The 23,826-nt window shown below is 35.3% G+C and overlaps 1 long non-coding RNA gene across 1 annotated transcript; it reads right to left on the reverse strand.

The window, feature by feature from the left end:
- Positions 1 to 15,926: 15,926 nt before the first annotated feature.
- Positions 15,927 to 23,540, reverse strand: LOC116423012. Its single transcript, XR_004233502.1, has 4 exons — positions 23,260 to 23,540; positions 19,386 to 19,615; positions 18,702 to 18,889; positions 15,927 to 16,957 (listed from the first exon to the last, which is right to left on the reverse strand). It is a non-coding gene; the product is annotated as an uncharacterized LOC116423012 (long non-coding RNA).
- Positions 23,541 to 23,826: the final 286 nt, after the last annotated feature.

The raw sequence follows: 23,826 nt of genomic DNA on the forward strand, positions 1-23,826 counted from the left end.
GAGATGGATATAGAAACAGAGATAGATTTACCAGATAGTGAATTTTCTAATTTAAAATGAAAACAGGAATATGAAACAGCATGACATACTGGGAAAACCTGGAATTTAGAGATAGAAATCCTAGGTTTGAAGCCTGGGTTCTAGTGTTAGATATCTATTTAATCCTGGACAAATCACAACTTCATCCTTATTTTCCAGAAAAAATGGAAATCTGATGATATCAGAAGTCTCTTTCAACTCAAAACTTATGATGTCATTTCCCTAATATTGAAATCCTGAGGTCAAGAACAAGCAGTTGTTTGGAGCTGATGGTGACTCATTCTGGTGAAATGTATATATTTGAGTTCCATATGAGAAATGTCCTTTTTATTAAAGACAAGTTAGAAATTGATGGCGCACATTGCTCCCAGTGGTAGTCATCTCATATATAGGAATAGTGTCATTGGGGTTGTAGCTCTGAAAGATTAAATTCAAAAATGTCTCTTAACAGGAGATTTGAACTTATATATGTTATATATAACTATAAACTTGAAATATGCGTGCTTCCCAGATGCAAGGATGTTGTCAGTAGGTTTTTTGAGATTTTTTTCTATATGTATGACATTGGATCTATCTTAAATGAAAACTTAAAAAGAACATCATATGTTAACATCATTAATAATAATACAACTATATAGCATATCATGTTTAGAGATAATTATAATATATTATAATATCTTATTTTAATTTTTTTGGGAAAAACTTCACCTCTCAATAATATTTTGCCAAACCAGCTTAAAACACACACACACACACACACACACACACACATGCACACACCAAATTTGCTTCCTGAATCAAATTTAGACTTCTCAGAAGAAAAATGTACTTTAATGTTAATGGTTAGGAGCTCTAGACTTTTATCTTGATTTAAAGTTCTATCTTAAATCCATGTAAATCACTTCTTTCTATGATTTATATCAATAAAAGTGTATCCTTCCATATTCTGATGTCAAATATCAGAAAAAACTAGAACAACAACAACAATAATAATAATTTATATAACTCTTTAATTAATCACTCAATTAACATGAATTTGATCCCACTGGTAGGATGGGGACACGAAAAGAATAGTTAATACCTTCCTTCAATGGGGCTTATATTCTATGGGCATAGATAGAAATGTAGGTATATGTAAAAATATATATATACACAATAAATAGAAGCTCCTTTTGATGGGGACAGATGTTAGCAACTGGTCAAATTGGAAAAGCCTTAATATAGAAAATAGTAATTGAACTGTTTCAAAGGAAACCAAAATTTAAGGTTTACAAAATACCTTATGCTTACTATTTAATTTGATTTGATCTATAAGGTAGGCATCTGTTTTGGTAACAAAACAGTGAAATCAATGAATGGCATTACTATTCTTTCCAGAATGAAGGGAAATATTAAATTAATACTTTATCTTCTAGTCATCTTTAATCCAATCCAATAAATGTTTATTGTCCAACACTAATAAGCATTTTCTTGTAATATCATTTCCATATGAACTTCAACACCTCCAAATTTTAGTGAAGGGATATGAAAGCAGGGCCTGAGTCACCTTGGACAAGCCTATGTCTCAAGTCATAAAAAACATATTGTAGAGGCTTAACTGTTATGAACAAGTACTACAGGGAGGATTAAAGGCACAATTTTACCCTTTTCACCCTTGACTCAACTTCCTGTCTGGAGCTAGTCCTTAAAGGGAGGACCTTTGGCAAGATTTTTAGGGTGGGTCCTGGGAATTCACTAGGCACACAATTAGAGCTCATTAACAATAATGGGAGCTGTTCTAAGGTCAGCTTTCTTTCCCAAATCCCTAGGCCATACTCTTGAAGATCAGTTCATAAACAGCCTTAAAAATCTTCTATAGAAACATGTACTGTTTATCAAACAATCTTTTTTAAGCCTATTTCTTCATTTGTAAAATGGGGACATGTACCTTACAGAATTATTGTGAAGATCAATGGGATTGATGGGGTTAAAGTAGCAATTCCTACTTCAAAATGCAAGGCTCAAGGTACATGTGATGAATTCAAAAAAGGTGTTCTCTTTGCCAAAAGGTACCTTTATTTAAGAGAAGGGGTTACAGACAAAATGAAGAGGTAAAATAGGCACCAGCAGCAGTAAATAGAAATAAATTCAGGAAAGCAATAAAGTTAGGAAGGAAAAGGGTTTGAAAGAAGTCACTAAAAGTGCCATGAGTTATGAGTTCACCATTGACTGGTGGAACTAAATTCATAGAAGAGTTTAGAAGACTAGCCAGAGTTAGCTATAGTAAGAAAAAAGATGCCATTAAAGTGATGCTATGTGGAGGGAGAGACTATCTAATAACTAGCTTAGTCCTGAAAAGGACTTATAAAAATCTTCATTATAAGCACATGTTTTTATAGGGGAAATACAGCGTTGGAGCTTTCTCAGGGGAAGAAGGGAAGTACCAGGGAAGACTAGGGTAGATAAAAGATGTATATTGAGATATTGTGACTGTTTTTAAGATATTCTGGGAAAACTTGCTTCCCATCTGGGCTTAACAAAACAATCTGGAAAGTTCTCATCATAGGTATCCTAGAGGTATCTTAAAAATGCTATTCAAGGCTGTCTGGACACATTATAATTGCTTTAACTATGGTAATAAAACAGTTTGGGAAACCAAGTTCCCAGGAAGAACATTTTAGCATTTCCTGAAAAAGGGGAGATAATAAATTAGATTTTGGATTCACATCAGGATAATACATGAAATACTTAAAGTGCCATATAAATTATGGTCATAATTGTTACTGTTGAGAGTGAGTATTGCTACTGTTGAGGTTGGGAAGGGACCCCTAAAGGTTGGGGGTCACAGACCAGTGTCTTGAGGAATTTGTAGACTTGAACTCAATATCCAAGTCATGGGACAAAGTTTATTGTAATTGTAATGCCAATTGAAATGGTCTAAATTCCAAGAGAATTTAGCTAGGAACCTGAAGCAAGGAGACACATTTATCTAGTGCTTCATGTTATAGATATGCTAATTTTATGGCCTAAAGGTAAAACCAAGGAGTGGTCAAGAATTTGGTTCCCACTGACCAATAGACAGTAATGTTTGTTGACATACAGATTGTTAGAACAATAGTATTCTTAAACTGGGGGTGGTGGACATCAGGGTCAGAGATTCCAAAGCCAGAGGACTTTAGAATCATTGATAGAGTGTTAGAACAGAAGCCCCCTAAGGTCAGGGAACCTTAAAATTACTGCTATTATCTCCATAAAAGCTATACCACATCACTATTGTTATTATTATTGATAGGACTTGGTAATTATAGGTAGATTAGTCTAGCCATTTTTATCATTCTTCATGAGAATAGGACCATATCCTATATGGAAGTCTCCTTTCATTTTTTACTTAAGTTCCTCTGAGTTAACCAGTAGGTAGTTATTAGACTGGACCTAGACACAGAGAATTTTTGTACTATTTTGTATTGCAAAGAATCTTGGTAATTTTTAATATTTCCTTGTTGCTTGTTATTAACAGGGGTCTCTCCAACATCTGTCATATCTCACTGGGTTGAACACAGCTGCTATTCCATAGCAAAGAAGGAGAATAGAAGGGAATGGGGGAAGGGAGGAGGGTAGGAAAAGAGTATAAGAAACTGTGATTTGCTGTTGTTGCTTAACTAATGTGTCCTGGGATTTTCTTGATCTGCCTGAGGCTCCTATTTATCTCAGACCTAGAGTACAGCAGACAGACAGGTGTAACAGCTATAGATTCCAAATACCATTCAGAGCAATGTATTTCAGTCATACAATAAACCAAGGGAAAATTATACCTCAACCTTTGAAACACAGTCCTCCTCTGAAAAGAAATGTTTACAGTGATTGTGTAGCAATTTACTGGGACTTTCTTCCTCCTCTCCTCAAAAGCAAGAAAATCAGCCATCTATATAGCACACCATGCCTTCTAAAACGTGCACACATTCATGGAGTGAAATGGTAATCAATGTCTACAGGCTATAGGGTGGTTACTGACATTATGGGAGCTGGGAAAAGCTATTAGATTCTGCAAACCATTATTTGTTGTTCTTAGCAACCTTATTTCTTCTCCACTGTAGCACACATTAATCTGCATTACATACTCAAGTACATACTTAAAAGGTATTTCCTTTGCCACACAAAGATTTTAAAATAATTTGCAAAATGATCAAGGTCAAAATTTCGCATATTTATGTCTGTGGTCATTTTCATGGATATTATCACACTCTGAGTCTTCCTTCCTTTTCTTACTCTCAATGTATTATTATTAGAAGGCAAGACCAAAATAGAGGATATTGGTAAATTCTTGACACAAAGTAAGAACTTACTAAATTTCATTTATTTATTTTTTCATTCTTTCATTCATTACCTTAGTTGCTACTTTAATGCATTTAAAATTCAGAGATTACTAATCTTTTTGTTTGTCATGGACCCCTTGGCAGTCTGGTGGCCACCAGACTAAATAATGATTTAAATGCACAAAATAAAGTGCTTTTAAATGCATGAAACACATAGACTTACCAAGGAAATCAATTACATTTTAATACAGTTATCAATATATTTTGAAAGAAACAAATTCACCAATACCAGGCTAAATAGGGTGTCACAAACCCCAGATTTAAATGAAGGAAAAGTCAATGTCATCCATTTAATAACATAAATTGGTTTAGCTTAATTTTTTTTTGTAGAAATGTAATGTCCTTCCTAGATGTGTGACCCTGGGCAAGTCACTTAACGCCAATTGTCTCAGCAAAAAAAAAAAAAAAAAAAAAGAATAAAAGAAATGTAACACCAAAATCAACAGCAGCATTGCTTATGCTTTCATTGGATGCTTTCACATGGAAAAGCAAGGAGAAGAGATGGTTTGTAAAATATTTAGGGAGCACTTAAAAAGGGAAGAGGAAGAATGAGTGGATTATGAATGATCCACAATAACAGCTAAACTTAAAACCTAAAATGATGATTAAGCTCTAAATTCCAAAGAGTTGAATGATTTCTGTGCCAAGAAATAAAAAACACTATGAAATATGTAGTAAAGTCAAGGCACCAGCTTTGCTATCAATGATGTGGAAGTGTCAGAGCAAATGTAAGCATCAGAGAGAAAAATAACTATATATTTGTATAATTTTGAATAGTTTCCCTTTCATATTTCTAAGTCAAGGGGAAACATTCTGTTTTGGGAATGGGAGACTTTCATTAATATATTTAAATAAAGTTTTCTGTGGAAGGCATTAAATATTCAACTTAATTGGACATAACAGTTTGCTGACACCTTTGTGTACACCTGTCAATGTATTCTTCAGTTTCCCTCATCTTGCTAGAATCATTAGGGGATTCTTTGAAAAATCAGATAGGCAATTAGTGGAAATGCAATCTCAACACTAGCTGATCAAAATGGGATCAGCCAGCCATATCCTGGAATCCATATCACATAGCACAGTTATTATACAAGATTTTACAGTTTTCGTTGATAAGAATATCTGGAATATCTGGGTGTGTGTGTGTCTGGGTGTGTGTGTGTGTGTGTGTGTGTGTGTGTGTGTGTGTGTCTATGTGTCTAACAGGGCTTAGATAGGCTACATAGCCTATGAAGTTATGAATGAATCCCCTAATCACGCATTTTACTCTAGCGAATATTAAAGAAAACAATATTAAGGTTGCTGCTTCAACAAGAATCCATGGGGGAAATCTGATAAATATCTGATTAAATTAGTCTTCTCCATAATTAAATTAAAGTCAAACTTGTTTAACTTTTTGTATGCTTGGTTATCTTTGCACATCCAAAAAGATGTTAATTAGCAACCTAGCTCCTAATGTATTTATACCTGATTTAATAGTTCCTATTTTATAATGCAAATGAAAAGAAATTTAAAGTTGTATCAGTTCAAAACTTTTTAAAACTTCAAAGATCTGGGAAGGAAGAAAAAGAAGAAAAAAGGAAGAAGGAAGGAAGGAGATTTATTCCTTACTCTTCTAAAGTTCAATTGCCATTCTTCTTCAATACTTAGAAATGGGGCTGGAATCTAGAGAAGTAACATATATAAAAACACTGGAATTTGCTACCAAACGAAAGATTTTGAGTAAAAGTAAAGAGTAAAATAATTTTTGGAGGATGAACTTAGTTCAGTTTAAAGAGATTTAACACCAAAAGTTTGCCTCATAGGTGATTATATATGTGTATATGTATACACACACACACACACACATACACACATGTTTAATAGAATAACTTATACAATCAATTTGTTAAAATATAATGAGATTATTTTCTTTGCCATGATTGGGGTGGGTCATAAGGACTTTTAACAAAGTCGTGATATTTGGAAATATACACGTATTCCTCATTCCAGATTTAGGTCTTCTTGAATACTTTAAAAATACAATGTTGTTATTTAAAAATAGAGATAATGTTTTCTGTTTTATAATAATCTTAGTTTTTGAATAACAGACTTAGGAAAGTTAAAACCTTAGACAAAAGAAGAGAAGTTTTCCATGATAGTATTTAGGTTGAATGGTTATAATTTTTATTTCTTTTCTCCAGTTGAGTGGGGGATGAGAGTGAGAAGAATATGCACTGTGTACTTTCGCATTGCTGATTTTAATTGCCTGACATCAGAAATCTAGTAACCAATGAAAGCAAAACAAATTCCATGGACTATAAGATCTCCAAAACTGTAATAAAAAACAAGTTCAAATGACTATCTGGCTATTAGGGTGAATAGGGCACAAAGTTATTGTAATGAGTTATACCAGAAAGGGTAAGACAGACTCTTCAAAAAACTTGAGTTTTATGTCAGCTTTAAAAGATAAATTCTGTTTTTTTACCAATATGGAAATATAGACTAAATTTAGAAGGCTATTATAGTTACTATATGTCACCAATTCAGAATTGAGAAGCTGAAGCCCTTAGTGTAAAATACTAATTGTAAAAAATATATAAAAATGTAATTTTATTTATTTTTAGAACTTTATATATTGTAAACTGACATTCATATATACACACATATATCTTCATATACACATACATATATACATACATATGTAATATATAGGGACACATAATTAAAATTGGTTAATGCAAGAAGTTATAATTTCCAGCTGGCCTAGGGTATGTAATAATATATCATAGAGCTAGATATCACTTAGAAATTTTTAAAAATTCTTTTCATTTTAAAAGAACCCTCTACATTATGGCTAAATGATTTATAATTCTAAATTGGGGGATTTAAATCAATAAGATCTTATTGCAGTTCAACTAGAAACCTAATACCAAGAATTCTGGCATTTTACAAGTTATCAGTCCATTTATTTTATGGTTTCAAATTAATCTATCCCTATACTTTCCTTTTTATTTTCAAGTTCTCATTCCTATCCTTTTCTGTAAACTTCTTACTAAGCTAAACTTTCCAAATAACTTCTATTTCCTTTCTAATATGTTAGCCTTTTGATTTCCCTAGTGATCATTTAATTATCAAATAAGGATTTATAACTTATTATATGCAAGGCACCTTGCTCCCCCTTTCCATTTCTTTTTCCTAGAGGCCTCTGCATATAAATAATTTGCATATGGTTATTGATTTGATAGGTCAACACCAGAGTTACAGAGGCTTGAGAATGGCTCATTCCCAAATTCATTAAGGCTAAAAATGATCCTGATATCCTTCTATAATTCAAATGTATCATACTATTTATTAATAATGATAGTTAATGTTTGTTAATGCTTTAAGATTTGTAAGCACTTTATTTACATAACTCTAATTGAATCTCTGTGAGACATGGGTAGAAACAAAGTGTCATGGTAGTATGGAGAGCTGTACTTGGATTTAGTAGCATTCATTTCAGATACTTTTTAGTTCTTGTAACTGTGGGCAAGTCATTTATTATCTCTCAGGTTCTTCTTGGCCATAAAGCTGAAATGTTGGAATATAGGTTCTTAGTGGTAAATCAGAAGCTAAAGGTTAATAAATAAGTCTGTTTGATTTTTCCTCACAGTTGAGAATCGCCAAGCTGCCCTCATCTCATGGTTGAGTGAAATAATTGAGAGGAAATGGTCTTGTTGTAAAGTACTTCCTTTAATTTTTTTTTTTTCTGTTTTCCCTCTTTTTTTGAGAAGCCAGCTCTAAACATAACTGTGAGATTCGTTTGATGATTGTTACATGGAGATCTCACATTTTAAATCACCTAATGCAGTCCATCTTTTTCAAACAAATTTAGGATTAGAGTTCCAAACATATTAACTACATTCCTATTATGTTCATTTAGATCTCAAGAGTTGCTATCAGCCTTTTAAGACTTCCTGCCCCTTAATGTTATTTTTCCTTATTGACAAAAAGGTAAGCATGATTCTACCAGCTGGGATAGAAGAGTTCTTATGAGGACTATAATTCACTCACCCAACAAACAAAACACCAAAACCACAACATCTGGTACATACTAACTAACAAATCAGCCTGAGGCTCTTTCTTTTTTGTGGGATGCACTACAGGGCCCTAGTTGCAGTCAAATTTTCTCACTTAAATGGTACAAACTGTTAACCATTTCTATCCCAGACTATCACATTCCCAACATGTCAGTGTCCAGTAAGGAAAAAGGGGAGTCTGATAATTTCTCCTTTTGTCCACTGTCACAGCACCCCAAGCATTCTGGAAAAATAAGTTCTTGTCTTGGATATCTTGTATAGGGTGAATTTGATATTATGTAAAAATTCAATAAATATTAGATAAAAATTTTATTAACCATTTTCAATGTGCTGTATCCATGGAAGTTGGAAGGAATAGTAGATAAGAGTACTAGACTTGGAATTAGGAAAACCTGTTTTAAAGCCCTGTTTCAGACATTTTACTAGCCTTGTGACATAGGGGAGGTCACTTGGAAGAGGCTTAAGACTTAGTTGCAGAAAAGGTGCTGACTTGTATTGACAGAGGAAATTTTCTCTACCAAGAATTCCCTATACCAATTATACGAGAGACCCAATCCCTATTCCTGTACAGCGATCTGTAAATTGAAGTAATCACTCTAAGTTTCAATTCCCATTTTTTTAAAGATAGAAAGTAGCTTTTTTATATTATTCAATATAAAAAGGAAAATAGGAGGTTTTTGTTATACAGATGAAAATAGGGGAAAGGAATTATGACAGTTAAAACAGGCACTTTTCCTCAGGTAGCTTTGTCCCCTTATAAAGAACTTAAACTTGTCAAAGCAAATCTCTCTATAGGAATCCTTCATCCCATTCCCTCTAGTCCTCTCCCAGTAGATTGTCCCATCCATTATTTCCAATATTTCTCTAATCTGCAGTTTCTTCCTATATAATGGCTTCTTCTTCAATGTATACAGACATACCTATGTCTGAAGCTCTTACTTCATCCTACCCTCCTAGCTTGCTAACATGCTGTATTCTCCTCCCCATGTCAGTTAAAATCCTTGAGAAGGTCATATGCAAACTGTGCCTCTACACTCTCACTCACTGCAAATCAGTTTCCAAACTCATCATTCCACTGGCTATCTCCAAAGTCACAAATGATTTCCTAATTGTCAAATTTTGTGCCTTCTTTACTAGCTGTCTCCCATGCTTGCACTATTCTCCTTTCTATTATGTTCTGTGCCTCCTGGATTCCCTGGCTTCTTTCAATATGCAGCTTAAATTCCATCTTCTTCAAGAGTTTTTCCATGTTCTCCATGACTACTGGTGACTTCCTTGTGGAATACTTTCCATTTATATCAACTCTATCATATATGTACAGAATTATTTTCATATTGTTTCCACCTATAGAATAAAAGCTTCTTCAGGGCAGGGATTGTGTTTTTGTCTTTATGTCCTTGGTGGTTACAAATCTGTGTATGGCATATCAAGTTCTGTAATTTTACATTTTTGTCAGACTCTTTGATACTGGAATGGTTTGACATTTCCTTCTCTATCTCATAAGATGAGGCAAACAGGGTAAAGTGACTTTTCTAGCTAATCAGTGTCTGAGCTCAGATTTGAACTCAGAAATAAGAGTCTTCCTGACTCCAGACCTGATATTTAATCCACTGTGCCACCCAGATGCCCTTATCTGGCAGACAATAAACAACAAATACATTGTAATTGATTGCCTTCTAACATTTTATATGCCTACTAAGAGAAAGCAACAAAGTTTTGGGGCTGCCTAGATACAAACTGAATTATATCATTATCACTCCACTGCCTCTGTCCTCCCAAAAGATAAGATTTCTCAATTCTCTTCCTAATTTTTCTTCTACCTCTCTTGATTTTCAAAATCCCTTTTGAGCTCTTCCATGTTCTGAGACTAATTCTTATTTTTTTTTTTTGAAGGCTCTGGATGCAGGAGCTTTGACTTTGTTACCTTCTTCTGAGTATGTGTTTTGATCTTGTCACCATAGTGACACAACTTTCTATGGTCAAAATCTTTTTCTGTTATCTGCTCATTCTCCTAACCTATTACTCAGCTTTTAATTCTTTGTTAAAGTACAGTTCTGTTTGCAGAATGGAGGATGCTCTATCCCTAACTTCAGGGGGTTCATGCAACTGTTTTCAGAAATTCCTCTAAGAATCTGACCATAAGTACTCTTTTCTATGCTGGAATTATGAAGAAAGTCCCTACCCCACTGTAGCTATAAGATCTAGTATGCTAAAGCAACAGGGTCCTTCCTCAGTGCTAATAAAGAGACCTCCTGCGAGTTGAGGACTCTGGAAGCTTACATTGACACCATTGCCCATGCTCATTCTGATATGCTGGCATCCTGGTATCCAAGCCCTCTCACCCTACTGACAAATTTTTCCTAATGACCTTCCAAGTAGTCTTTGGTGTCTCTGGTCTGAGAAGTCTAGAAATCACCAGCAATCCTGCTGATACAAAAGTCTCTAGGCGCATTCCTGCTTTGCTGGTCTTGGGGTCAGAGCCAGGGATGCACTGGCACTGTCTGCACTGAGACTGCTCTCTGGGCCTACCCTGATGCCACAGACCCTTTCTGTTGACCTTCCAACATGTTTTTGGTGCCTCTGGGAAGAAAGGTCTGGAAGCCACCAGTACTGCCTCCAGTTCTTACTTTGCTGGTCCCAGGACTAGAACTGAGGCTGGGGCTGGGACTTCTCTGGTATGGTGTCTACAAAGTAAACTCCCACCCTGGTGCCATAGACTTTTTCTACTGACCTTCTAAATTGTCATAAGCTGGAAAATCATTCTACTCCAACTTTTTGCATGTTTGGATGCTTTATAATTTGTTTAGAGTCATTATTTAAAGAAATTTGGAATGGTTTGGGGAAGAGCACTGGGACTTTCTGCCTTCAATTCACCGTCTTTAGCTCTGCCCTTTCCTCCCAATAAGATCTTAAAAAGGGGAGTGTAGTCTCTTCAGGCTGAGCAAGATAACCCTGAATTTTCCTCATGACCCTCAAACCCAGGAGAAAGATCTGTTTGAAAAAATCCTTTTCTAGCTATGGATTGTCTGTAAATGTCTTCAAACTTTCAAGTGAGAAGCTCTAGGATCCTCTTAGAAGGGGTAAATGTTCTTCTAGGTTTAGGAGTTTTCAGCCTGTGTGGTTCCTCTAGGGAAGTTTAAGGTGCAGAGAATTCCAGGAAAAGCAAATTAAGAGGGATATGTGAGGCATTCCCTCATCTACCTTTCATCCCTCAATGGAGGCTAGCATCCTGAGATTACTTTCTATCCTTTTAGGCTGGTGACCAAACCTCTTGCCACTAATGAGAATGTCTTCTTGGGCATTTTTTGTGGTTATTTGCTTAGGTACAAAACTTCCTAGTTAAAGCTTTTTCACATAGCATCCTGAAACTGGAATGTTAAATACTGAGATGTAGAGCAGTTTAAGACATTCCACTTAATTTACTCCTTGAAAAATCAAGTTATTTTCTTGTGATTTTCAGCGGCTATATAAAAATATTTAGTCCCATTCCAATTAAGTCTAGAGAGGTATTCTTGTCACTAGTACATGGATCAGTGGAGAGACTGCACTGGTTCCGACAAGGAAAGTGGGATTCTCTACTGTGCCCTTTTTTTCTCGTGTCTTTTTTCTTTATTAGTGATGACATGTGAGAATTTTCCATGATAGAAAAAAAAACAACAACTAGGAATACCAACAAAGTTCTTTTGCCTTTCAAAATAGCATAGGCAGCAACTATTGTAATAGCAATGACATTCAATAATTTGACAACCAAATTAGTGAAGTTCATCTGGAAACTTTAAAGCTAAGTAATTTAACAGAGCAAGTGCATCTTAAATAAAATTCAAGATGTCCAGTAATAAACGTAGCATGCAGATGTAATCAGGGCAAGAACATGAAATAGGGAAAGGAAAAAAAAATGAACTTGAATAAAAATGGAGAATAAAATTGAAGGGTCCTGAATGAAAAATCTATCTTATTCAAATGTCTTCTATATATTTGTGCAGAGTATTTAGTTTTTATTGCTTCTCATTAATCATTTTATATACAAAGAACAACAAACTGAAGCAGCTACTAGGTGTGTAGTATTAAGCTAGAGTCCTAGGAAATTTTGAGCAAGGTATAGGTCCTACCCTCATGGAGCTTTCAGTCTAGGAAGGAAATAAAAACACCAACATTAATAACATATAGTACAAGGTTCATACTTAAAGATAACAAAACCATGATCTCTAAGGAGAAAGGTTCTTATGGGTTGAGAGATATGAAAAGCTTCATGGAAAAGGTAATGTTTTTGTTGTGCTTGAAGGGATGAATATAAATTTGGTCATATAGCAGCCAATACTGTCCAAGTATTTCCTTGGCAAAAGTATTGGAGTGGTTTACCATTTTCTTCTCTAGTGACAAAGATAAAGTGGCTTGCACAAGATCACCCAGCTAGTAAGTGTGTAAGATCAAATTTGAACTCAGAATTTCCTGACTCCAGGGTGAACACTCTATCTTATTGACCACCAAGTTTCCTTAAGTTAGGTCCACTTCTTTTTCTTTCCCACTTTGAACTCTTGATAAATCAGTTCAACTCTACATTATCTTATTCTTTTGAGCCCTTTGTACCCTTGTCTTTCTGATGATTCTTTCCCGATCAAGTCCCAGTATTGGATCCTCTGAGTTCACTCTAATTCACATGCTGTTGAAGAGAGCTGGAGAAAATTACAAAATTGTGCTCATTGAATCTTCTACAAAATCATATTATGTTATCTCAACTAGGCCCTCACTGTGACAGACAAACCTCCCTAACTGATTCACTATTCCACTCACTGCAGTGACTATTCCTAACTTTTTCATTCTTTTTCAAAATTTCCATGTTATCTCTCCCTTCACCCACTCAGCTGAGAACCTTGCTTCATTTTTCATTAGAAAAAAAGTTTACCAAAAGCTTCCTTTTCTTCTATCTTTCTCATCTCACATCACTCAAATGTCTTCTACAATTACCTCCTTTTTCACCCTGCCTCACACAAAAATATGACCCTTCTCCTTGCCAAGATAAACCTCTTTACATGCATCCCTGATCCTAATGCATCCCATTTTGTCCATCAGATTTCCCCTTCTACCATCTCCATTGTCATTTATCTTCAATCTCTCCTTTCTATTGGCTGCTTTCCAAGTGCCTATAAACCAGTCTCTCCTATCTTCAAATAAAACAAAACCAAATTTTCACTTTATTCAGTCATCACCATTAAATATTACTCTATATTTCTCCTCTCTTTTTTGGGATAAACTCCTTAAGAAGGCCATATAAAATGAATGCTACCACTTTCTTTACTCTATCATCTTAACTCTCTCTACTCAGTCTTCTGACCTCATTATTCATTTTAAATTGCTCTCTTCAAAATTAATAATGATCTCTTAATTGTCAAATCTCCATCTTCATTCTTCTTTAACTCTCTGCAGCTTTTGCCACTGTTGATCACCCTTTTCTCCTTACTTTAGTAAGGAAATACTCATCTAAGTTTTTATGACACTACTCTCTCCTGGTTCTCCTCTTACCTATATGGACTTCTCCTTAGTCTCTATTGCATCTTCATTATGATCACAACTACTAATGGTAGGTATCTCTCCTGGGTCTTCATCTCTTCTCCCTTTGTACTATTTCACTCTGTGATCTCAACAGCTCAGGGGGTTAATATCAGTATGGAAATGAATAAAATTGTGCTTGTGTAGCACCATCCTTCCACAAATTAGAAAACACTTTCCAAAAGGATCTCTACTATATTACATGGTCTTTTTTTAAAGACAAATTTGCACTCTAACTTTATATATAAAAATATGAACATAGACATAAAAACAGATTATACAATTTTTCTTAATCCAAATCTCCTAGCACCCATCTCTACCTCTTTATACAACATCTCAAACTGAATGTCCTGTAGACATTTTAAACTCAACATGTCCAAAACATAACTCATTATCTTCCCTACAAGTCCTCCTCTCTCCCTAACATTTTTACAACTCGAGGGCATCACTATCTTTATAATATTTCTCTTATATTCTTTCTTTTTTTCTCAGACAATACAACTATCTAAGTGTTGACCCTTATCATATCACCTATAAACTATTTCTATAGCCTGCTGATTGATATTCCTGCCTCATGTCACTCTCCTCCCTGGTCCATATTAACTCAGATGTCAATGTGATCCTCTTAAAGCATAAGTCTCATTATGTTATATTTCCACCTCCACTTAGCAAATGCAGTGGCTCACTATCCCATCCAGGATAAGATACAAAATCCTCTGATGTTCAAAGCCCTAAAAAACCTGGTCCCTTCCTATCTTTCCAGGTTTCTTTCATCCGAAGAACTTTTCAGTTCAGTGGCATTTCTCCCTTTCTATTTCTTAAATAAGGCACTCTATCTCCCCACTTTTGACATTTTTACAGGTTGACCTTTGTGCCTGAAATATTTTTCGTTCCCATCTCTACCTCCTCAATTCCCTGGGTACCTTGTGTATAAACACTCCCTTATATTCAGAATGCCCTCCTTTCCTTTTTTCCTTCCCATTTCTGCCTCCTGGATTTCCTGGATACCTTGCTTATAATAGACTCTCCTTTGTGTTCAAAGTGCTTTCCTTTCACTTTTGCCTATTTAAATGTTGCCTGACCATGAAGCTTTTCCTTTTCTTTCCATCCAAAATGATTCCTCTGAATTGTTGTAAAGCTTGGTTTGAACAACTTTTGACTATTATATCCCTTAATAGATTGTTTTGACCTTGAAGATAGAGATCCTATCTTATACATCTTTCTATCTCTCAAGTCCTGCAGTACAAGAATGCATAGGAAGTGCTTAAGAAACACTACTAGTTCCAGTGATTTTTCTGAAGACTGTGAAAAAGTACCTTAACTTTAGTTTTGAAGAGTCCTTTGACATGTAACTGACAATGTGACACTAGCTCTGCTATTCAGAAACAGATTACTTGACAATCAAGAAATTTGTTTGATTGTATGATAAAAATTATTCTAGAAAGCATGCCAACAATCTTATTTTGTTTTTTTGGTGACTTTTCTTAGTGTATTGTATTCAGGAAGAAAAATCAACAATAGCACCAAAAACATGGATTGTTTAAAGAAAAAGGTGTAGTCCCAGTGTGTGGTAGTTATAAGTGTGCTCCCCGCTATTAAATAAATCTCTTCCATACTTTAAGAGTCATCAAGCTAGTCTTCTGACATTATAGGGATCTTTCTTAGGCTGTTGAATTGCAAAATGTAACCAAAGTCATTTCTTCAACTAGGTCCAAAATTTAATCTCCCACAAATTCTCATTGAAATTTTCGATTAAGTTTAACTTCTGGAAAATTTTTCGACATCCAGTTTGAAAGAAATGTTAGCACATATTATTAAGGTTACATGAACCTGGAAAAATTTTGTTCATTTTCTCCTGACTTTGCTTAAGACATAGGGCACACTGCAAACATTTTTATAAATTGTTTTAATCTTGAAAGTCAACGGGCTTCATTGTTCTTTCAGGCTGTTAGGTCCTGGCCAATATTTCTAGGTTGATGTTTGAGGCTGCTGTTGTCTCCATTTTCAGTGCTGAAAATCAACTATCACTCAAACTAAGTGGGTTACTAACCCAGTCATTTGGTTTTTTATTCAAGTGACTATTAGGACATGCTTTATGAAGTTTGAATTGACCCTCTATTCCTTCTCATAAAATGACTATAAGATATCAGTGACAGTCAGATTCCATGTCTAAAGGAAAAGCTACAAGGTCATAATAGTACTGGAGCATTCAAGGGCAATGTTTTTTTGTCTGAGTTCTATTTTTTCCAAGACCTATAACAGAGGATTGATAAGTCCATAATTCAGAATCTACTTCCAGGCTTACAAGAAAATTATATATTTATACCTTTCCTGATGAGAGAACATAGGTTAAAGGCAAAATGGAAAAAGGAGCAGGAAAAAAATGAAGAACCACAAAAACAAAAAACAAAAAAACCCCTAAGGATTTATTTGATATAAAATACTTTCCTCTTCATGCTCTTTTCAAAAGCACTGAGCAAAATGACCACATTTTGAAGGTAGTTGATATAAATGATGTTAAACATCATAGTAGATACTCAATAAACATGTATTGAATTGGAATAATCATTCCTGCATTTAAAGTCTAGAGTAAATCAATGTTGAGTAAAAATTTGGTTTCAAAGCGACTTTCTAAGCAATTACTGCATTACAGGGTTGTATATTGTACTTTTTGAATATTCAAGGCAGTTTAAAACTCTGGAGTTTTCCTAAGAATGGGTTCTTGAACCACCGACACATTCCAGAAAATTTTCCATAGATATTATTTTTTGCAGCTCTCACATATTTCAAATTCCAGGAGGCTCAAGGATATAGGCTCATTTTAACTTTTACTTGGGTTCACCAACAAACTATTTAATATACTTATTCCTTTCATTTCAGATTCAGTGGAAGGCTGTAGAAACAGGAAGTCAGAAACCAGAAGGACAAGGAAAAAGGTGGATGTACAAGTCTGAAGCACTACAAAGTAATAGAAACAAAGGCGTAATGAAATCAGGTGGAATAAATACCAGTCTTTATTTTAAAAAATAAAATTGTCTCACTTTCTGTTGGCTAGATGTGTTTTCTTGCAGAGTTTGGGAAGCTAAGAGACTTAAATACATGCCCTTGGGATCTACTATCAAGTAAGTTATTCAAAACCTCCAAGAAAATTCCTTTGTGAACTGCCACACAGTACAAGAAGAGCTAGAAATTTTGATTACATAAAAATTATGCCATTTGGGAAAAATGTTAGAACCAAGAAGCTCAGGCATCTCATTCTAAATATCATCAGGCTGCTCGAGCTTTACGTTTACAATTTGGAATAACAAGAGAAGAAGCTAGGAGCATAGTAAAAGCCTGTACGGCTTGCCTTCCTTTCCACGCTCCTACACTGCCTCCAGGGAAGAACCCTTGTGGTTTGAGACCCAATGAAATCTGGCAAATGGATGTGACCCATTATAAATCTTTTGGTCGTCTGTCTTTCATCCACGTTGTGGTAGACACCTTTTCGGGATTCACTTTTGCAATGCCAGCAGCAAAAGAGACAGCCCGAGTGGTCACTGAATTCCTCATACAAGCATTTGCCATTATGGGTGTGCCACAAGCAATAAAAACAGACAATGGTCCTGCTTATACTTCCAAACATTTTGCACACTTTTGTGCACAGTATAAGATTTTACACACCACGGGCATACCTTTTAATCCTCAAGGACAGGCAATAGTGGAGAGAGAAACAGAGATATTAAGACGCTCCTCCAAAAACAAAAGAAAGGGGGAGCCACAGGTAATCCTAGAGAACCTCTAAATCTAGCCCTTTATACTATTAACTTCTTGATTTTTGACAAAGACGCACTGGCTCCAGCAGACAGGTTTTATAACCCACCGGAAGGTCGCTATGTGCTTATGTAATACCTCCCATGCTGATGGGTTTGTGCATAATAAGACCCTTCAGCCCAGAAACCCGCTAGCAACCCCCACTTCCCTTTGGTGCTTTTCATCTCCCTTCCTGAGATGTCAGGGAGGGCGTGATCATCTCCTTTTTAGTGCTTTCACTGCCTTTCCTGAGAAGTCAGGGAGGCTGTGATCACCTCCCCTTGGGGGCTCTGACCTCCCTGAGGAGTCAGGGATGGCATGACCACCTGTGTTCTAAAATAAAAGAAAGCGGGAGATGTAATGGGCTGAGGTTTGAGTTGATGCACTGAGGTCCCAAGTACGTGAGGCTAAATATACATGATTGGATAAAGAATGGCCCCGCCCACTCTGTGCAAGTCCTGATGTGTTGTATAGGAAATGACGATTTTGGTGGGTGGAGGCAGAGAGAGACAGGAAGAGAAGCTGGGAGAGATTGGGCGAGGGTTCCATACTCCTAGCTGCTGGTTGTGTGGCTGCTGGTCTAGCTAGCTTCTTGACTCAGCTACACACATTGCTATTGCCCATTCTCTTCCACCTCCGATCCTTCTTCACTGAGAATAAAGACTGACGATTTTCCCCTAACCTGAATTCCTGACTCCGACTGATTTTAAAATACATGATCTTCACAAGAACAGAAATGCTATCTCTCTTAATCAGAGTATGTCCCTTTTTTGGATGCGGAATTGGATTGGGTTAACTGATGCAATTTCTTAATTTTTAATGAACTATTAAATCTTTAACAAAAAGAATATGGTACTTACTACTGCTAATACTAGTATCACTACTTGTAATAATAATAATAATTGCTTACCTCTATGTAGTGTTAGTAAGGCGATTTACATGTTATCTCATTTGATCTATAGATTGAAAGCTCCTAGAAGAAGGAACTGTCTGCCTCTTTTTGTAACTCCAGTACTTAATCTAATTCTTGGCATATAATGTTGCTCCACTGATTAACTGAGTCTTCTGACAACTCTCTGAAGTAGATGATATTGTTATCTCCATTTTGCAGATGAAAAAAAAAAAAAAAAGAGACCGAAAGAGAGGTTAAGTGATTTGTCTATCATCAGAAGGCTAAGTGAAATGTCTGAGACTGGATTTGAACTGTGATCTAACTGACTCTAAGTTTCAACCTCAGAAGGCTAGGAAATAGAGATTATTTTTGAAACTGATTCCATCGATATTTTTGTTTTTTCAAATATATACTGAGTATCCCAAAAGTCTTAGCACAGTTTTAAGCCAAACTATATGAAACTTTGGGGATTCGCTATATAAAGTACATAACATTGCTCATACCAACATTGCCCTGATTATCTTTGCCTTATTCCAAACTTTCTTCTTCTCAGTTCTGTGTATTTTTCACACATTTTATTTCTGCTTTTTTTTTGGGGGGGAGGGGGTAGCATCATCTCTTTCTTCTCCAATAAAAGCTCTTTCTTGGGACAAAAATATAGTCAAATAAAACAAAGTTTTGTCTGCATGTTTCATCACTTACCTAGAATTCATCACTTCTCCACCAAGAAGTGGGAAGTATGATTTATCACCAGCCTTTTGAAATCATAACTGGCTGTTACATGATCTTTATTCTGAAGTCTTTCCAAGTTGTTTGTCTTTGCAGTGTTGTGATCATTAGATAAAATAGTCTTAATGCTTCTTCTCAACTCACTCTGCACTAGTTCAAACAAGTCTCACCAGCTTTTTCTGTTATCGGTCTCTTTCTTGCAGCTTAGTAAGACAAGTTATAACAGACATACAAATTAACAAAAGGCATTGTTCTATGCATAATTAGAAAACCAAAAACACCAATCTTAGAGAGAAAATGAGATTAGGGGCGCATGGCTCAAAAACTTCAGTAATGATGTGGATCTCGAGCTTACCCTCTTCTCTTGTCAGGAAGAATCCTACCTAGCGTTATCAGGCATAACCAATTCCCCATACTACCCTATTTTTATAGAGTAATTTGTAAGAATGGAACTCTTTATCAACCTCAATTGTCTATCTTTCAAACCTTTGGGCATCTTTAAACAACCTTTGAGATATTGATTAGCAATTTTTTTTAGACACATCTGGGACTTGATTTTCCAGATATTCCATCCTCCTTGATCCTTCCCTTTTGAGTACCCACCTTTATTTCCCTTCCTCCCCTGAGAAACCTCCAAGGCTATATTTTTTCTATAAAAGATGTGCCCAAAATGAAGATCTTTGCTAAGTCCTTTTTAGGACTAAGCCCACTCTGAGGCACTCTCTCTTTCCTACCTCATGATGCTATCTTTTTAACGGTGTCTTTCTCTTCACTATAGCTAACTCTGGTTAGTCTGCTAAACTCCTCTATGGCTCTAACCTGCCAGTCAAGGGAATACTCCCACCTCACTGCACATTCCTTTAATGGATTCTTCCAAACTCCTTTCTTTGATCCTTTCCTCAGTAAACTTAATGCTTTCCCAAATCTATTTCATATTTCCCACTCCTAGTAACTATTTTATCACTTATTTTGTCTGTAACCTCCTCTAAATGAATCTACCTTTTTGCAGCAAATGGTCATTGTGAATTCATAACACAATTATTTTGATCTAGGAATTGTTACCCTGACTTCATCAAATAACACATAAAGGAAGCTAATGAAAATAGCACCAATTTTATACATATTAAATGATTGAGAAATACATAAATTATATCATAACTAATGAATAATTACTCAAACAAATTGATTAGGTAGCAACTATCTCAAAACCATGGTGGAAGAAGGTGAGGATGGGGAGGGCAGTCTAGACCTTTTGAATCTATACCACCTACTGCACCAAAAGAGATACACTAAAAATGCCACCTTATCTTGAGAAAGATCTGAAGTTTGTGTGTGGAAGCATGTATCAAATGGTTGTAACTTTTAAGTTATCAAGAAATGGTGCCATTTCTGTACTTTACACAGTCTCCCTATTTCTTGCCAAAGAATTAGAGCCCAAAGCAACCAGGAAATGCCATATTATACTCAAAATGATCCCTAATATATCAATCATGTTGGCTTTTCAAAATTTACATGAGAGAAGAACTGACTGAATTTGATTGCTAGACTTTAAGCCAGGAAGACTTGGGTTAAAATTCCACTCATGGCAAATCAGTTCTTTCTCTGCAACATATGCTACCCAATTTTGTGCCTTTTTTTTTTTATATAATTTTAGTTTCATTGGTTTAGGTTTGCAAAAACTTAAATTTTAGATTATCAAAATGATATATTTTATGTCTTGTAATCCTCTATATTTCCTCTTTGATCTTAAAATTCTTCTCTTATTCATAAATCTGCCAGACAAACTATTTCAAATTTTCTTACTTTGCTTATTGCCCTTTATGTGTAAATTATGTACCCATTTTGACTTTTTCTTATTACATGGTATGAGATGTTCTATATCTAGTTTTTGTCATACTATTTTCCAGTTTTTGTTAAATAATGAATTTTTTGTTCTAAAAGCTGGATCTTTTTGGTTTATCATATACTAGGTTACTATGCTTATTTGCTATAATATGATTTGTACCTAATGTATTGACTGATCCTCTACCCTATTTCTTTGTCAGTAGCAGATTGTTTTGATAATTACTACTTTACAATATAGTTTAAGATCTGGTATGGCCAGATCATCTTCTTTGTTCTTTTTTCCCATCATTGATTTGGTTGACATACTTGAACTTTTGTTTTTGGTAAGGCACTGAATAAAAAGATTAATTTAGGTAGAATTTTAACTTTTATTATATTATATGATATTGGCTTAATCTACCCATGAACAATTAATATTATTCCAATTGTTTAGATCTGACTTTATATATGTGAAAAATGTTTTATAGTTGTGTTCATGGATTTCCTTCTTTTTTTTAAGCTTTTTATTTTTCAAAACATATGCATGGACAATTTTTCAACATTAGCCCTTGCAGAACTCTGTGTTCCAATTTTCTCCTCTTCACCTACACTCTACCCTACATGGCAAGTAGTCCAATATATGTTAAACATGGTAGAAATATATGTTAAATCCAATACACACACACACACACACACACACACACTTCTACAATTATCATGCGGCATAAGAAAAAAAGAGACAAAATAAAATGCAAGCAAACAACAACAAAAAGAGTGAAAATGCTATGTTGTGAACCACACTTAGTTCCCAGAGACCTGTCTCTGGATGTAGGTGGCTCTCTTCATCACTGAACAAAGGGAATTGGTTTGAATTTGAATCATCTCATTGTTGAAGATAGCCATGAACATCAGAATTGATCATTGTATAGTCTTGTTGTTGCAGTATACAATGATCTCCTGGTTCTCTTCATTTCACTTAGCATCATCAGTTCAGGTAAATCTCTCCAGGTCTCTCTGAAATCATCTTGTTGGTCGTTTTTTATAGAACAATAATATTCCATAATATTCATATACCATAATTTATTCAGCCATTCTCCAACTTATGGGCATCCATTCAGTTATGGATTTTCTTCTTTTGTCTTATCACTTAGACTCCCAAACATTTTGTATTGTCTACAGTTATCTTAAATGGAATTTCTTTTTGTATCTCTTCCTGCTGGACTTTATTGGTGATATATAGAAATGCTGATGGTTTATATGAGTTTATTTTGTATCCTGATACTTTGCTAAAATTGTTAATAATTGCAAGTCATTTTCAGTTGATTCTCTAGGATTTTCTAAGTATATCATCTGCAAAGAGTGATAATTTTGTTTCCTCATTACTATTGTAATTCTTTTCATTTCTTTTTCTTCTCTTATTGCTAAAGTTAGCATTTTTAGTATAATATTGAATAATAGAGATGATATTGGGTATACTTTCTTCATCACTGATTGTGTTGGGAAGGCTTCTAGATTCTCCCCATTACAGATATTGCTTGTTGATGGTTTTAGACACACATCACTTACAATTTTAAGATAAGCTCCATTTATTCCTATGCTCTCTAGTGGTTTTAATAGGAATGGGTGCTGTATTTTGTCAAAGGCTCTTTTTATAATCTATTAAGATAATCATGATTTCCTCTGTTTTTGATAATGATATGGTCAATTATGCTGATAGTTTTCCTAGTACTGAATCAGTCCTCCATTCCTGGTATCAATCTCACCTAGTCATAAGTGATAATCCTTGTGATATAGTACTGCAATCTCTTAGTAGCATAATAAATCTTAGCCCCTTAACTTGGAAACATTTGAGTTTATAAATTTTTTTGCCATATCTGTCCCGGGAACCTTGAGACCCTAACATTGCTGGAATGTCTTTCACCTCAACACTAGTATTTTATTTAAAATTTTTGCACTTATATTCATTAGGGAAATTGGTTTATAATTTTCTTTTTCTGTTTTATCCCTTACTTAATGTCCATACCTTCTGTTTATAAATTCTCCTTGCTCTTAGTTACTTGCTTTCTTTGGAGGGTAGCTTTCCCAGGTGGCTTCTCCTCCTTGTGGGGTTCAGCTGATTGCCTTCTCTGAGGGAGAGTCTTGTGCTGGGTTGTTATGATAATAGTTTTTCTGATGGCTGGCCTGGAGCAGGAATCTTGTTTCTAGTTTGCCCTAGGGGTGGGGTTCTAGTGCTGGGTTGTTATGGAAACAGGGCTTCTCTAATATCAGGCCTTTAAGGAGAAATTTTGTGACTGCTCTGATTGAGGGGTGGGACCCTGCTGCTGTATTGTTCTGGGAATATAGGCCAGCTCTGGGTGGGGCTTTGTTGCTGATTAAGAATGAGGTCTAGGCTTCTGGTGTTTTGGGTGCTAGGGTGGGTCCTTGCTGTGCTGCTCTGTTTGCTTACTCATAGTGTGATGTTGGTTTTCGGGAGGGCTGCTCCTCCTTTGCAGATTGCTCCAGGCTTTGAGTCTTGCTTCAGGGTCCCTTCTGTAAGGTTGGCTGTTGGTGGTCCTGTTTTTGCTTCTGCTATTGGACTTTATTCCCCTCC

This window comes from Sarcophilus harrisii, chromosome 3 (genome assembly GCF_902635505.1).
Source record: "Sarcophilus harrisii chromosome 3, mSarHar1.11, whole genome shotgun sequence".
NCBI lineage: Eukaryota > Metazoa > Chordata > Mammalia > Dasyuromorphia > Dasyuridae > Sarcophilus > Sarcophilus harrisii.